This window comes from Ailuropoda melanoleuca, chromosome 6 (assembly GCF_002007445.2).
Source record: "Ailuropoda melanoleuca isolate Jingjing chromosome 6, ASM200744v2, whole genome shotgun sequence".
Classification (NCBI taxonomy): domain Eukaryota; kingdom Metazoa; phylum Chordata; class Mammalia; order Carnivora; family Ursidae; genus Ailuropoda; species Ailuropoda melanoleuca.
This window is the reverse complement of record NC_048223.1, coordinates 119,952,741-119,969,422: the sequence shown is the minus strand read 5'-3', so window position 1 is coordinate 119,969,422 and position 16,682 is coordinate 119,952,741. Positions and strand designations below refer to the sequence as shown.

Here is a 16,682-nt window from a genome sequence, read left to right as displayed (position 1 = left end):
AAATAAATAAATATACATTGGAGGAATCTATAAGAACTAATATTTCTTTTGGAAATTCAATGAACTGCAAACATTATTGAAGTTCAGAAATTTTTTTTCAGCTTTTTTATCTTCCATAAAATCAAAATAAAATTAATTTATTCTTTTTATTTTAAAATAGTATTATGATATGATAGTATTCAGCTCATTCACTCAACAAATAATTATTTAGAGCCCTCTGTGTTTCAACCCTATTCTGGGCACTGAGAAACTGAAGGAGAAAAAAAGAACAAAATGTTATATATTTTATATTAATATTAAAAAAATATATAGCATTATATATAATATAGCATATATAGCATTTAAATATATTATATTAATATTATAATATACATCATATATAATATATGTTATATATTATGTCATATATGTTATATTATAGATTATATAGCATTATTGTATATAATATGGCATATATAGCATGTACAGATATTAATTTTATATCATATATCATATTTAATAACATATTATATATTATATACCATAAATGGCACCAAATATATTATATTAATACTATAATATCAAAGATCATATCATAATATCATATGTTTTATATGATATTTATAGCATTATTTTATATATAAAATACTATGAAATTATTTCTACTCACCCTTCTGTCTATTCTTACAGAACTTTAGAATGATGCTCACCAAATACTAATGCTATGATTTCTGGGTTGGTGGGATTTGAGGTATGTCTTTGAAACTTTCATGTTGATTAAACTCTTTTTATAAGCACATGTCTGGCACTTTTGGATGAAAAAACAGGTATTTTAAAAAAATTTTTGAATGCTATAGTTAGTTGGAAGTTGGGGAATTATTCCCTTTCATTTATTAATTTTGCAACTCTTTCATTGCTAGTGATGCTGAATGTTTTCCCATATCTTTCGTAGCTCAGGAATGTATTAATCTTCATTGAAATGTCTGTTAGATAATGTTCCACTTACACGCATTGGTATATAAATGTGTTCTTTCAACTTTTGAATCTCCAACATGTTTCTTCTTTACTGTACATATTATTCCTGGTCTTGTTTACGTTCATGTCTTAATTATTAAAATAATATATTTTTCTTTATAAAAATACATGATCATTGCAGAAAAATCAAATAATATAACTAAATAGAGGGGGGGAAAATCACACAATTCCACCTATTCAGAAACAACGTCCATTAACACCTTGGAGTACATATTTCCAGATGCTTTTCTGTATAAATACCAGTTGGGATTTTTTTTAAAAACAAAAATGTCACAATACCACACTGTTTTGCAATATGCTTTTCTTCACTTAATTTACTGTGAACATCTTTCCATATCATTAAACTGTCTTGTTTTATTATTTTTTAGTTATTTTTAGTTAATTTGCCCTTGGCTATTTTGATGGTTTCCTGTCTTTCACTATTATAATCCATAATGCAGGGGATGTGTTTTAAAAATAGATTTTTGTGCACACCCATGTTTCTTTCCATGGACAGCTGCTGGGACAAAAACTAAACACATTTTTAAAAGATGTTGGACATATATCGAAAACTGCCATCCAGGAAGATTGACCAAATTTCAGTCCCGAAGGAAGTATAGGGGCGTTTTTGTCCCCACAACTTGCTACAAAGGCATCCTGTTGGTTTCTTAAGCCTCCTTACAGGTGAAATACTGTGTCTGAAAGTTGCTTTAACGTGAAATATTTTGATTAGCGGAAAGGTTGATTTTTTAAAAATTCTTATAAGTCATTTCTATTTCTTCTCAAAGAAATGCATTTTCATGTTTTTCACCATAAAAAAAATGGGCATCTATTTTTTCTTGTTTTGGAATTGTTGCTTATCTCACAAGGGTAGTAACCCTTTATTACATATTTTATAAATCTTTTTCCTGGTTTGACATTTAATTTTTATTCTGATCTTTGTTTATTTCTGTTGCCAACTTTGTCAAAATCCTCCTTAAAAACATTAGGGGAGCGTATTTTGTAATATACAAGTCTCCATTTACCCTCAATGAGGGTGGAAACGCTCAAGCACGTGACCTCGCAAATCGACTCTCCCGCATTGCTCTTTCTGCTGAGGTTTCTTTTCTTTTCCCTTTTTTTCCCTAAAGATTTTATTTATTTATTTGAGAGAGAGAGAGAGAGAGCATGAGCAGGGGGAGAGGGAGAAGTAGACTCCCCACTGAGCAGGGAGCCCAATGTGGGGCTCGATCCTAGGACCCCAGCATCATCACCTGAGTCGAAGGCAGACACTTCAGAGACTGAGCCATCCAGGCGCCCCTCTGTGGAGGTTTCTGATCACCCTGGTTCTGCTGCAGCTTGCTTTCTTCTGTCCCCAGGATGTTGGTGACCTGCCACAATCCATTTCTCTTTCCTGGGGCACCTGTTACTCACCGGGTCACGTGGATGGAAAGATCAGTTTGACAAGGCCTGTCCTCCGGGGTGCCAGCACTTTAAGCCCGGCTGGTGGAGCTGCCCTAGGCACGAAAGAAGTCCTCCTGCATAGCCAGCCCTTCCCCGGGGGGTTGGGGGTTGGGGGGGTGTCTGCTGACATTGCTGCACACAGGAGTTGTAGGTTTGAGCCCCCAGGGAATGTGGTTCTGGGTCTGGGCTCCCTCCCTGGGACACCTGAAGGGGGCAAGGTGTTGCTCGTCCAGTCATGGAGAATGTGGGGAGTCCGCTGAGAGCCCGGCCACTGACAGGTTTGAGGAAGCCAGGTCATGAGGAACACAGCCAGGGTCCAGAAACCAGGGGTGGTCAGAGCACAGCAGCTGCCAGAAAGGGGCTCTGAAGACTTTAACACCTGCAGGCTTTAACGTTTCTTGACTTAANTTTCTTGACTTCCCCCCCCCCCCGCCCGCCCCAGGCTTCAGGCAATCTCCCCCTGCTTCCATACACTTTCCCCACCTGCTCTGTAGCACGCTTTGCTTTGGGTTAGGGTGACTAATGCACAGGTGTTATCTCCCTCCTGGATTGCACCCCTCCAAGGTCCCATGTCTGCATCCACTCGAGCACCCAACACGGCACTTGGCTTGCACAAGCCTTCCTGCACAATGAATGCTTCATGGGGATGGGTGACCCTATGCGTATTTAGTTGTCCAAATGGAAAACTTCTCCTCTCCTGCCTCCTCCTCACGATGATGGCGGTGGCGGCGGTGATGGTCATTCATGATGCGTCTGTTTCCCCAAAGTTCGCTGCATTGATCTTGTGGTTCATCTGAACGGCGGAAGTAGAATCACTGAAGAAATAGGGTTTCCCCAGCCATTCACCTTTGTCTCAAAGATGAGGTTTGCCGTAAACAAGGTTTCTTTGTAACAAAGTATGAAAAAACGATCCAAAGTTACAGTTATCCGTGGGCGTCCCTGAGGAGCCAACTCCAGGCAGGAGCTCACCACAGGGCTTTCTGGTCGGTTTCCATGGGACCAGCCCAGACCATGGACCACAGGGATGTAACAGTCCAAAGACAGTGGGAAGCAGGAAAGCCTGTGTTCTCTCAAGCAGAAGCCTGGGGGACACTATACTCCAAGGATCCAGCTCCCAAACCACAGAAGCCAAGCCAAGACCCTGAGAAGAAGCACCTTCCATTGAGAGATGCGACATCGCAACTCCTGGGGTGGGAGGTTGTGAAAAAGGAAGTGGTGGGACCATCAGAGAGACAACGGCAGAAGATAGCGTGGCCTCGGTTTCCAGGTTTGGAAGGGAACGTGAACAGCTTTTTGAACATAAACCTGAACCATTTATTTTCCCGCACATAAGCTCTGCTTGCCCTTCTCGCCGGCACTGACCTCGGAGTGTGGGGTGTCAAAATACATTCACACCCCAACTCAGACAACTGTGGGGCTCTGTGTCTCTGTGCAGGCGTGGGTGAGGCGGACTTCCATCCTCCGAGTGGACCCCCCCCAACTCCCCTCCCCAGGGTCCCGCCAGCAGCGGCAGCCTGAAGAGGAGCCCATGTGCAGGTTGTGGCAGGCGGGGGAGAAGAAAGGCAGAGGGTGGATTTGCTGAGAGCCCAGTGCCGTAAACCCAAGGTCCCCTCCGCCACCAGAAAGGAACAGAGGAGTGTTTGTTATTCTTTAAAATGTGTCTTTCTGGCAAGACACCGTATATAAAGTAAAACGTGTTCCGGTGAAAGGAGGGTGTGAGTGATAGAGCTGACTATTCACCGTCTGGCCCAGCGTGTTTGACTTGAACGACAGTCAGAAGGATGAGTGTGTACTTGACATTTCTTCTAGAGAGTCGAAAGCGTTGCCAATCCATCTCCAGGATGGGAAGCTGGTAGAAACCTCTGTGTGTTCACCAGCAACAATGCGGCCTCTGAATCACCCAGCACGGAACCACTTTCGGTGAAAAAAACTCAGAGATCCGACCTTTACTTCTTTGTTCCCCAACTGCACTGGGGTGTAGATTCCCAGCTTCCAATTTGAGTTAGGCCACTTTGTTGCTGTGTTACCACAGGCAGGTCGCTTGGCCTCTCTGTGCCCTAGTTTTAACATTTGCACAGAGCAAAGTGTCAGACTTATATTTGTGCGAACCTTCTTTAGGTGAGAGTTTGGCAAACGATGGTCCATGGGTCATATCTAGCTTTTGTATGGCTGGTGAGGTAAGAAAGGTTTTTACATTTTTAGATCACTGAAAAAATAAAAAACAGAAGAATATTTTGTGACATACCAAAATTATATAAAATTCACACACCATGCTAAGTGAAATAAGCCAGACACAAAAGAATAAAATACTGATTTTACTGATATGAGGTTAAGTTCAAGTTCACAGAGCCAGAAAGTAGAATGGTGGAGCTGGGGAAGGGGAAGAGGCTGGGGGAGGGGAATGGGGAGTCCCTCTCCTGGCCACAGTGTACTGAGAGGTGTGGGGGTGCACGTGGACCCTGGATGCACAAGTGCGTATTTATATCTAGTCACAGCCGCTTCTGAGCCGCGGGATGTTGGACTAGTTATGGTACCGCCCCGTGCCTCAGTTTCCCCATCCTCACAGGATTAAAGAGGAGATGTGTATAGTTTGGGGTGATGAAAAAGTTCTGGACACAGGTGCTGGTGATGGTTGCACAACAATGTGAATGAACTTCATGCCCGTGAGCTGTACAGTTACAATGTCTAATATAATACACTTATGTGATGGACATTCTACCACAACAATTAAAAAAAAGGGTGGATTGCGTGCAGTGTTTAGCCTCGCACCTGGCATGCAGCAAGTACTTAATAAATACAAACCATCTATGCAACGAAGGGTTGAAACCAGACGATGGTGAAGAACTATGGTGACACGGGATCCGAGGGGTGCGTACTCTTTGGGTCCTAAATTTTTTGCACTTGCAGTGCTTCCTGACTTCCAGACTCTACCTGCTGGGGCTTTCTCTCACGGGCTTTTGCTCAGTGACAAGCAGGGAAGACTGTGCAGCTGTTAGGATTTTCCTCCCCATTGAAGGGAGCCAACAACTGGAAGAACGTGCTTGGGTTCCTCCCACACCATGATACCCAGGTGGCCAATAACATGGCTTCGACCTCCCAGGGTCCCACCTGCGCGTCCCCGGTAAGACTCAGCAAACGGCCAGCCCTCAGTGGCCCCACATGATGAGTTTAGAATGGGGGCATTATTGGCGAGGTCCTTGCTTGCTTTCTTCTAGTAACAGGAGCAAGTGGTTTCCTTTAGAGATGATTAAGAACATGACTGCTGCGTAATTAATTGTCCTAAGACCCACTATGGCAATGCAGGGACTTACTATTTTTAGTAAGCTTTACCAGCCTCTGCATTTGGTTTCCAAAATAATCACGTTCCAGCTAAATTAACAAGGAGTGATCCGTTCATTGCTTTGAGAGGCTTGTACCGTCTCATAGAATGGTCATTTCTAATGGGGTCGGGACAGGCTGGGAGGGCAGGAGAGTTAAATGAGACTTCTCTTCAAGGTAAAACTGTATCTGTGGGGGCGCCTGGGTGGCACAGTGGTTAAGCGTCTGCCTTCGGCTCAGGGCGTGATCCCGGCGTTATGGGATCGAGCCCCACATCAGGCTCCTCTGCTATGAGCCTGCTTCTTCCTCTCCCACTCCCCCTGCTTGCGTTCCCTCTCTCGCTGGCTGTCTCTATCTCTGTCAAATAAATAAATAAAATCTAAAAAAAAAAACTGTATCTGTGGTTTTCAAAGGCATCATAAAGCAATGTTCATGGAGAGAGCCAGCTGAAGCCCAGCCTGACCGCATCATTACCCAGGGAGCCCTCGTGCTTGGAAGCTGACCAACAGGAAAGGTAGGGCTGAGACGAGCGGTTCTCAGGCTCGCTAAAAATCACAATCTGGGCTTGCAAAACGCCAGCTCAGATTTCAGGCTTAGAGGTTTGCCACAGTCTGGGACTATCCGTTTAAACAGTCAGGTTGTAACTTAATTCTGTAGATCAGCGTTCCTCAAAAGGAGACGTTTTTAGCTGGGGGGCTCTGCCCAGCCTGTTCCTGGCAGCCTCGCTTGGACGCGGTGTGTGCCTTTCTCCCTGCTCAGATCCTGAAGCAGGGAATTGAAGGCTGAGAAACTTCAGCCCGTTTAAAAGAAACTCAGTCCATGCGTAGACCCCTGACAGGACCCAGGGCACGCTGGAGATTAAAAAATGTGATGATCACACCTTGTTTGGGCTGTGGGAGGGGGAGTGGAGGGGAACTGGATAATTTTTTAACAAGTAAAGGCATGTGTAAGACCTAGATCTGAAAGAAATTCTGTAAATACATTTTTACAAGCAACATACCAAATGGACTCATTTGGGGGGGGGGAAACTTGGTGGTAAATGTTTCTCTTTTAGATGGTATTTTTTCTCTTCTTTTCTCTTTCTTTTTTTTTTTTTTTCTTTTTTAAGATTCTATCCATTTAGTTGAGAGAGAGTGAACAGGGGAAGGGAGTGAGGGAGAAAGACAAGCAGACTTCCCACTGAGCAGGGAGCCCGAAGCAAGGCTCAATCCCAGGACCCTGAGATCATGACCTGAGCAGAAAGCAGAGGCTTTACCTACCGCATGGAGCCACCCAGGTGCCCCTAGATGGTATTTCGATCCTTTCTAACAGTGTTGGGCTGACTGCCCACAATTGCCAGGGGAAAGCAGCAGAATGGAGAGAATGGGTAGATATTGGGAAGAGTAGCTGGGACAGTCAGGCGGGGTTTGGGGCCACGAATATAGTAGAGGTGGGCTCGTGAATGTGTAACAGCTGCTTCCCCGAGAGAAAAAAGGAAAAGCCCTGATTTATAGCACGTGCTGATGTCTGTGGTATAAATACTCCCACCACGGCCATGTTCAAGCCATCCACGTGACCGTGGGAGGTGCACACCGTGGGCTCCCGTGAACCAGACGAGCCAGGTCCAGCACGCATATGAGGAAAACAGCGATTCTCCAGCATTTAGGAGAGAGATGGACGTGTGTGTGAGGGGGGACCCGGCTGAGGAGACTCCCTGGCTGAGATCTAGGCTCAGTTATTTAGGGGAGGGCTGGCACCCGTCGCTTTTCACTAGAGGTAGGACATGTCAGCAGGGATGCTTGGGGCCCATTCCTGAGAGTTTTCATGTCTCGACTGGGGAAAGTTGGATCACTGCACGTGCGTATCAGATTGTCGGCAACGAGACTGATAGAAGAGCAATGACATTCAGCAAACTTCTAAGCGAGAGGCAGCAAGACCACCGTTGTGCCAGGCGTAGCCTCTCCCTCTGCAGAGTTCAGACTCCAGAAAGAGATGTATAGTTATACTAACTATGCTATGCTATGGATAGGTATGGCAGCAAGGGGAAGGAGCGGGGACTTCTGACCAATGTCTGCACCGTGCACCAACGATCATGACAAATCTGTAAGCTCTGAAACACGCACGCCGAAAGATGCAAGAAGTTCTTGGAATTGCAACCGACATCAGCATGCCAACCACCCTTTGAGCTGTTAGAAGCCACGCAGTGACATCCCATACTTCAGTGGAAGGGAGTCCGGGAGACTGCCTGCCCTTACTGCTGTGTGGCCTTAGGTAAGTTTCTTAACTTCTCTGAGGTTCACGGTCATGCTTTGCAGAATGGGACCTTGCAGAACCGCAGGGACAGAGACCACCTCCTCAGAGTGGCGCTCAGCTGTGCTCATGTTCTTGAGGGCAAGGAGCTTAGCACCTGCAGCGTGACCCTGAACCCTCATTCTGCTAATAGGCATTGCGGCTTCAGTTCACTCTTTACCTCCCCCAGAATCACTAACTTTATGTGTTAAATAAATTGGTTAGATCTAATCATCTCTAAGGACCTCTTGTATGAAACAGTGACAGCTGGGGTAACCACATGCCCTCACTTACTTGGGACAGTCCTGGTTGACACCTGCTGTTCTGGCATAATTATTAAATTGCCCTATTTGCTACCCAAAGTGTCCCTGTTTGACCAATAGCGTATATGGTCACCTTTGACAGCTGACATTTTGCAGGTACTTACTACTTGCCAGATAATGTGCTTAATAAATTTGATTTCATTTAATGATTTCACTTTCATTTAATCATCTTTTAAAAAGATTTTATTTATTTGACAGAGACACAGCAAGAGAGGGAACACAAGCAGGGGGAGTGGGAGAGGGAGAAGCAGGCTCCCCGCTGAGCAGGGAGCCCGATGCGGGGCCCGATCCCAGGACCCTGGGACCATGACCTGAGCTGAAGGCAGACGCTGAATGACTGAGCCACTCAGGTGCCCCTTTCATTTAATCATTTAAATTTATGAATACATAAGCTTAGAGGATGTAAGTTCACTCAAATAGTGACAAGCATCACTGAGATGCACACCCAGATCCTTCCGTCTGAAGCCAACATCTCAATCCCTTTCAGCCATTGTGCTTCATGCCTCAATGTTGTTCAGTCACTCGACAAATATTTATAGAATGCCTGTTATTCTATTCTAGTCCTGTGGTTCAGAAGAGGTTTCCAGAGGGGCGCCTGGGTGGCGCAGTCGTTAAGCATCTGCCTCCGGCTCAGGGCGTGATCCCGGCGTTATGGGATGGAGCCCCACATCAGGCTCCTCCGCTGGGAGCCTGCTTCTTCCTCTCCCACTCCCCTTGCTTGTGTTCCCTCTCCCGCTGGCTGTCTCTATCTCTGTCAAATAAATAAATAAAATCTTAAAAAAAAAAAAGAGGTTTCCAGAAACAAGTTCAAAAGGCTGTGCATGTGAAGTTGGTTATTGCTAATAAGTGAAAGCATCATTCGTTAGCCTGTGCCCACAGCACGTGCTGGAGGCTTTCGTGCATGTGTGGTGCATACACGCAGCACATCTAGGCTTCAAGGAATCTTGCAGGAAACGAGCTTTGCCTTTTCAACCTGATGCTTGGGGAGGCCAAAATAATGTGAAACATTAGCTAAAGTAAAGCATCAATTAAGTAGGTGTGTTTGGTGCAAGGCGTGTTTCTGCTTGATAATTGTTCTTTATCATACGCAGATGTGGGTCAGATTCCCAGAGATGCCCAACCCCGATGCCAAAGAAAATCGGGGAGACCTAGCAGGGGCTTAAAGAGACAGTATAGCCTTTTCAGGTACGACTGGTTTTGGGTGATGTTTTTACAAGGCTTCTCTGTGACTCCCGATGGCTGTCTTTTTCTCTAACGACCGCCGATCCGTTTATGCTGTGCTGAATCCCTACAGCCATATGCCCAGGCTGACTCTCACCTGCTTCCTTCCATCCCCAACTAAGGAGCCCCATCTGTTTGTTTCAAGGCTGGGTAAACTCCAGGCTTCGAGATCTGACTTCTCGTTATATTAATGTCTGTTTCCTCTGATCACACCATATACTGCAAGGAAAGCAGGGCTGCATTATTGGCCCCGTGCACAGATGGGCCTCCAGGGCCAGGAGGTTAAATGCTTATTAGTGATGTCACTGGGGTTTGAGTGCCATCAAGCCCAACCCGCTGCTCTTTTCACAGCACTCAGGGCACCTTAGGACCCAGGATAGCTCTCAGAGGCTCAGTAATGAAAAGAGGCAGGTCTAAGCAGAGTTCAATGGCTGGGTGCTGAGACGCGTGTTAGAGAGGATGCGAAGGGCAAGCCACTTGGTCTGGGTTTGCAGTGTGTCCCGTGGTCTGCGGTCCCTGGACCAACAGCGTCGGCATCATCTGAAGGCCGGTGAGACAGGAAGCATCTCCAGCCCCAGCCCAGAAGCAGGGCGTGAGACTGCATTTTTTTAGTAGGATCTGCGGCTACTTCCCGTGCACACTGAAGTTTGAGACCCTCTTTAGACAGAGGCTGCCCACCTGCGGGGGGGAGGGGGGTTTCCAAACACAAGGATGAGGCCCCTCGGGTGCTCTGGACTTTCATTTTATTTTCTTGTTCACTCTTGGTGTGATCTGTATTGTCTTGTTTATTTATCACTTGATTATTGTCTGTCCCCTCCAGAACATAGATTTTGTGGGGGGGCAGCGAAGACATTGTCTTACTCAATGTCGAATTCCTAGTGCCTCACAAGGCAGGTGTGCAAAAAAGTATCAGTAGGTTGGCTGGTTGGTTGGGTGAGAATGAATGAATGAATGAATGAATATGGTGAGAGGGGGTAAGGAAGGAAGGAGCGAGGTGGATTGGCTGACAAGTGGCCATCGTTTTCTCAAAGCCCCTAAAGGCAGCTCTCGTTGCTTGTGAACTCTTTGTCACTATTTGTCACAAAGCTGCATTTATAGATGGATTGTAAGAGACACAGAGCTGTGAGTAGGATCCTTCAGTCACCTAGCACTGTGGCTGTCACATTTATTTTAGCAGGGAAACTCCGTTGCAAATGAAATCTGATGCAAGAAACCCAACTTAGATGACATACATGACCAGGGGCAATGGGGTTCCAGATCAGGGACCCTGGCATGCCAGCCGAGGCCTACCAGGTGCCCTGCATGGGGGCAGGCCTGGGTACCTCCTCACTTCCATCCCTCTTGTTGTTCTGTCCTTCTTCAGACTGCAGCACAGAGCACTCCTGCTTCCCCCTCTTTCACGATGGGGCTCGATGGTCAGCGGAGTGATGGTAAAGCTGTTGGTGCTTCTCAGCACAGAACAGTGGGGGCCGCAGCCAGGAGCTCCCCAGAGCCAGCAGCATTCCCTGGCCTGCACAGTGGGCCTCACCCTGCTAGACAGGTAACAGCACACAGGTCCCCTGATAACAGCGGGGTTGGGGACTAGCCCCTGCACGCCAGGGGAAGCCTCCCCCCAGGTTGCCTCCCTGTTGCTCAGTGAAAGAGCATGGCCAACTGACCCTTTCCACCCATGTTTGCAGTTAAGAAAACAAAGCCAGAGAAGGGCAGCGGTCTGCCTTTGGCCTCTAGTGACTGAGCTGGGTTGAGAACCTCCATCCCCTGGGACAGGCCCAGTTCGTCCTCTATCTCCCCAGGGTGCGCCTGCCTTTTGGAAAGAGAGAAAGAAAAGTAGAGAGGAAGAGAGGAAAAGAGGAAGTGAGAAAGAGAGAAAGGAAGGGAGAAAGGTAGAAAGAGAAAAGAGAGGAAGAAAGAAAGAGAGAAAGAAAGAAAGAAAGAAAGAAAGAAAGAAAGAAAGAAAGAAAGAAAGAAAGGAAGGGAGGGAGAGAGGGAGGGAAGAAGGGAGGAAGAAAGGGGAGGGAAAGAGAGAGGGAGGAAAACATTTGTGAATGCTGTGGACAGGAGGTTTGAATTCCCACCCCCCACCCCTGCCCCTAAATTCATATATTGAAACTGAATCCCCAGTGTGATGAGATCTGGAGGTGGGGCTTTTGGAAGGCAATCGGGTCATGAGGGTGGAGCCCTCATGAATGGGATTAGTGCCCTGATAACAGAGGCCTGAGAGCTCCCTCCTCCCTCTACCACATGAGAACACAGCCAGAAGATGGTCTTTCATGAACCAGAAGGCAGGCTCTCACCAGACCTCCAATCTGCCAGCACCTTGATCTTGGACTTTCCAGCATCCGGAACTGTGAGAAATTAACTATTTGATATTTAAGGACCCAATCTAGGTGTTTCTGTTCTAGCAGCCGGAACAGACTCAGTGAGTCACCAGAATGATGGGCTGTAGGGGTGAGTGATGGAGAAGGAGCTTGTTTTTCTCCATGGTGAAGTGTCCATTTCCCGGTGTGAACTTTAGACAAATCTTCATATGATATTTGGTGCCGTGGTCACTGTATTGTGTGCAGGACTGTGCCAATCAAACGCGGCAGCAGACAGCATTCATTCCCAAATCATTTGTTCATAATGTATTACTTTTTCAGACAGGACTTGGGCTGAGAGCTGCAGAACCAAATCTGTGGTCACTTTGGAGACACAGGACTAACAACATGATTCGCATTTGCAGCAAGAAGCCGTTCTATGGCGCTCTTCCCACTTGGAATTATTTATTGAACACCTGCATTCCCACCTGACCACAAGCTCCAGGATGACGGGCTCTAGCAGCCCAGCTGCTCAGTAAATTGTGATTGAATGACTGAATAAACAAATCAGCGTCAGTAGAAGTTGTCTGGAGTTTCTTGGTTATTCATTGCGAGGTTGTCCGTGCGTTTTATCAAATGTTCCAATTACCTCCCCGATAAGCCTTGATGTGGAGACCGACTTTTTTGTTTCATTTTTGTTTCATTTTAAATTGGCTTTGGGAACACCTCAAAAAGTAGGAGAATGTGTTGAAACAGCTGACCGGCGACACCATTTGTCACCGTGGAAAGCGGGGACACCGGCGTGCGGTGACTGTCCCTGCACCTCCGGGCTGCAGTCTGCAGTTCTGTCTTTATGCGCTCTGGAATTGCCTTGTGGATGAGAAATCGCTTTCTGGAAATCTCGTGTGGTTTTCGCATGACCGTTTGGGAGTCCTTTAAAGCAATTTCTGATACCCACACCCATCCCCCCCCTGCTTTTCCCAGGAATTGATTGGATTGGCCTTGGGTCTGCAGGGGTCCTCAGGGGCCCAGCTCAGAGATCCCCGCTGAGCTAAAGTAATATCTGTAGTCTGTGTACATGGAATCAGGCAGGCATGGGAGAAAGGAGGGAAAAAAAAAAGTAAAGTAAGTGTGTGTCTCTTTCCTGAGTGTGCTCTCTCTCTATCGATTTAAATACACTACACGTGAATTCAACCCTAGCCTCAAGCTTTAGTTGATTTAGATCACAGCACCGTCACATAGAAAACGTCTATTGGAAAATGTGTTTGGAGTTTGGGATTGAAAAGTGCGGAGTGCAGTGGGTCTTGCGGTCACCAGTAGACTCGAGTGGGCATTTACAATCAGTGAGTGTTCCCTGTTGCTTTGCTTCAGGAATGTCCAAACCCAAAGGAGGAGAGAAACAGTGGCTGGGCCAGCACAGTGGGGCTTCAAAGCCAAGCCGTGCTCCCCCTGCCATCTCTCACCCATTGAGGAAAGGTGGAAAGTTTCCTCATTTCCGGGACTTCGTGTCTCCAGCCGTTGGTCCCCCTGCCACTTCAATGTCAAGCCAGGACAGCTGTGTGACTGATCCCTCTGCCCAGGCTGCTGTGAGTCCTTGGCCCCAGCGTGTCTTTAGCAGCATCAAGGTGGAGTCCTTCTCCATCCCCCAAGAGTGGCGTCCAGCGGTAGATTAAACATGGCCGCAAATTCTCTGCCGCTCCTCCCGTCGAGGGGTGAAGTCTCTTCCCACTCCCCTTGGATTTGGGCTGGCCTGACTTGCTTGGATGGAAGGGATGTGATGAAACCTCTGGGGCTGGGCTTCCACAGGTCTGCAGGTCCTGCTCGGAACCCAGCGCTATGCCACGAGAGGCTCAAGCCCTGTGGAGTGACCGTAGAGAGGGAAACTGAGGCTCCCTGTTGACAGCCCCCGTGAGCTCCCAGATGACAGCCTATACACATTGCTGGCTATGTGAGTGAGTGAGAGAGTGGGTGTTCCAGCCCAGTGAAGCTTCCAGAAGAGTGTACCCCCGGTGACACCACTGGAGAGCCCAAGACCCCCCCAGCTGAGCCCAGCCAACACGTACAACGGTGAGGATAGCAACCAGCTGCTGTTTGAGTCCCCACGTGTTGGGAGGGTTTGCTGTGCAACAACGGATCGCTGAGAAACCCAAAGATGGGCTTGCTAAGGTTTCTGAAGGCTGGCAAAGGGTTTCCCCATTTCTTACAAAGTGCAGTGTGTGCCAGGATATACATTTCCAGTGAAAACCACACCTGGTTGGTGAATTTCAAAGTCAGAGCCAAGGGGACCCTTATAGACCTCGTCGTCCATCTTTGATTTCACAGGCAGTGACATTCTTGGTCCCAGTGCCTCTGGGCAACCTCTGTCCCCAGTTGGGCATCAAGAAGCCTTTCTTTTACTTGGTTATCTTCTCTAGCTGTTTTTGTGATATGCATTGCATGATATTTTCCTATCTTCCTCGCCCCTACCTCCAACCAGCGAACAACATCTGGATGCTTTTGGCAGCTGAGCCTTGGTGTCTATGGCCACAAAATGTCAGATGTTGTCTTTATTCATCTTCCACATAAGGGAAAGTTGGGGGAGGTTCAGGGAACCGAGGACCTCAATGCTGTCTCCTCTCGGTCTCATGTCTTGAGGTCCTTTTTTAGCAACAGCCCAGATGTCTCTGCCAATTCAGGGATGCCATAGAGTCCTCAGAGCTAAATGGACATTAACCTACTTTCATATCGAATAAGCCTGCATGGGAGGCACAGAGGGAATGGTGCGTGAGAAGGGGAACAGCCTGGGAATCTTGCCTTCCTCCTTGCGCCCTGAGTGAGCCTCCCTGCGATGTCTGTCGTATGACCTTGATGAACCCTGTGCTGCCAGACCGACATACAGCTCTTGCTATTGTCTTAGGTTGGGTTCCTGGTGAGACAGACTCAGAGGTGCACAGGAAGTTTACTTCGGGGTGTCCTCGGGACCCACCTCCATGGAGGAGTGAAGGACGTAGGGCCAGGAAAGTCAACTGTGATGTGGTCACGGCCAAGCCCTCAGCCAGCGGCACAGGTGCCCCTGGAGCTAGGGTAGATCCTCAGAGTTGTCTCTCACTGCACGAGGGGCCGGGCCTTTCTGGGTCCCCACCCCAACAACTGGGGCAGCCAACTGTCATGGGACCGAGGGGCTGCCAGCATGAGGGCCTTTCAGTCCCCTAAGGAGTTGTTCACCCTGCCGAGGACCAGCCGTTAGATAAGGACGGCCTGGGAGGTGCCATGGGTTCGGGAGGCGGAGGAATTTGTCTTCAGTGCCATGAGGCGCCTGGCTGAACCTGGCTGAGGGTCATGGCTGCCAGCACTCCCAGCAGCTGAGGGAACCAACTCCGTCCTGAGGGAGGACCTAGGCGCCCCTGCAGTGCCCCCCACGGCCGTTTGCTACCTCGCTGCGCTCCTGGCTGTGTGTGAGGAGCAGGGGGAGGTCAAGGGAGAGCTGCAGCAGCTTCTCTCCGGGAATTGGGGGTAGTGGCCCTTCGGTGGGTGTGTGTGGAGACGTGGGAGTCAGGTCTAGGTTAGCACAAACGTGAAAATCTCTGTCAAAATCACCCTTGGAGATCTCTGGAGAAGGGTTTCTCCGTCAGTCTTCCAGCACCAGGCTTTCCTGTGGCTGGAGCCGACCTCCAGTTCTTTGAACCCCAGAGGCAGTGGTCAGTTTACATTTTGGAGCCATACGGTCAAAAAAGAAAGAAAGGAACGTGAAGCTCTTCTCAGGACCCTGAGGTACTGTGATGGCGCTCGGGAGCCTGGGGGAGTGCTTCCCGTCTCCCACCTTTTGGCCCATCGCCTAGAAGAGTGGGGAATAGGGCCTGCATTATTTAAACCCTCTCCCCCTCCCTCCCGCTTTCTTTTCTCTCTCCTTTCTTTCCCCCAACACCCTTTCCCAACACAAAACCCTGAACTCTAAGTTAATGGGTGGGTAGGACACAACTTCACTGAACAGTGGGAAGACCCTCCGTCCCGGTGTCAGACCCAGACTCAGAGGCTCTCTCTGCCACCGGCTAGGTGAGACCTTAGCCGAATGCCCCAAGACTTCTCTGGTCTGGGTTTCTGCTTCCTGAAAGCTGGAGTCTCTACCAGTTGAAGGCAGCCATGGTCTTCAGCCAAGAGCAGCGAAGAGCAGGGCCAGGTCCCACACTGGTCCCCAGTAACCTGATGGACCCGTGAATGAATGAACGAACGAACAGTTCCTGTATAGGGCTCCCAGGGGCTCCCTACGGGAACTCTGTGTGGAGGTCCCACAAGGCGCAGAGGCAGGGGAGGCAGGCAGATGTGGTCGAAGATGCCTCAGAGTTGCCGTAAAAAGGAGATCCCGGCTCAAAAGCCCCAGGTGTCCTCTCACCTGGTCTACCCGACCTCACCTGTTCTAGAATGATCGGAGGCTGTCAGCAGAGATGCTGGTGGTCACCTCCTGGACCATTTGAAGAGTCACCTGGCTCGTGCCGTGGGCCTGACTGGATTGCGCCTGGAGATGTACCAGACGGATCTGCGGCTTGGGCTCTCCCTCCCCCACAAGCTAACAGGGAGCATTTCCTCTGAGCGGAACTTCCACACAGGCCCCTAGGAGGGGATCCATAAACTAGGTTTATTAACCAGCTGAAAGGCGAGGAGCTCAGGACCCTGGGCTTTGACGCTAGGAAGATTCAAACATCACTGCATTTGTTTATTTTTTTTACGTTTCTGAGCGAATGTATATTTCTTCATGTTTAGAGATTGGCAGCCCTGGAAAATGAAGCTTATTTATCTACCAGATACACATCATATAAACAGCTGCAAACGGCTTCCCCCCACC

The 16,682-nt window shown here is 48.2% G+C and overlaps 1 long non-coding RNA gene across 1 annotated transcript in view; it reads left to right on the top strand.

Moving 5' to 3' along the window:
- The window catches only part of LOC117802601, a 39,982-nt gene extending 27,619 nt beyond the window's left edge, over positions 1-12,363 (top strand). The window contains exons 2-4 of the long non-coding RNA XR_004625960.1: positions 6,168-6,268; positions 7,763-8,004; positions 12,206-12,363. This is a non-coding gene — a long non-coding RNA (uncharacterized LOC117802601). The remainder of the gene's footprint in view (positions 1-6,167; positions 6,269-7,762; positions 8,005-12,205) is intronic.
- Positions 12,364-16,682: the final 4,319 nt, after the last annotated feature.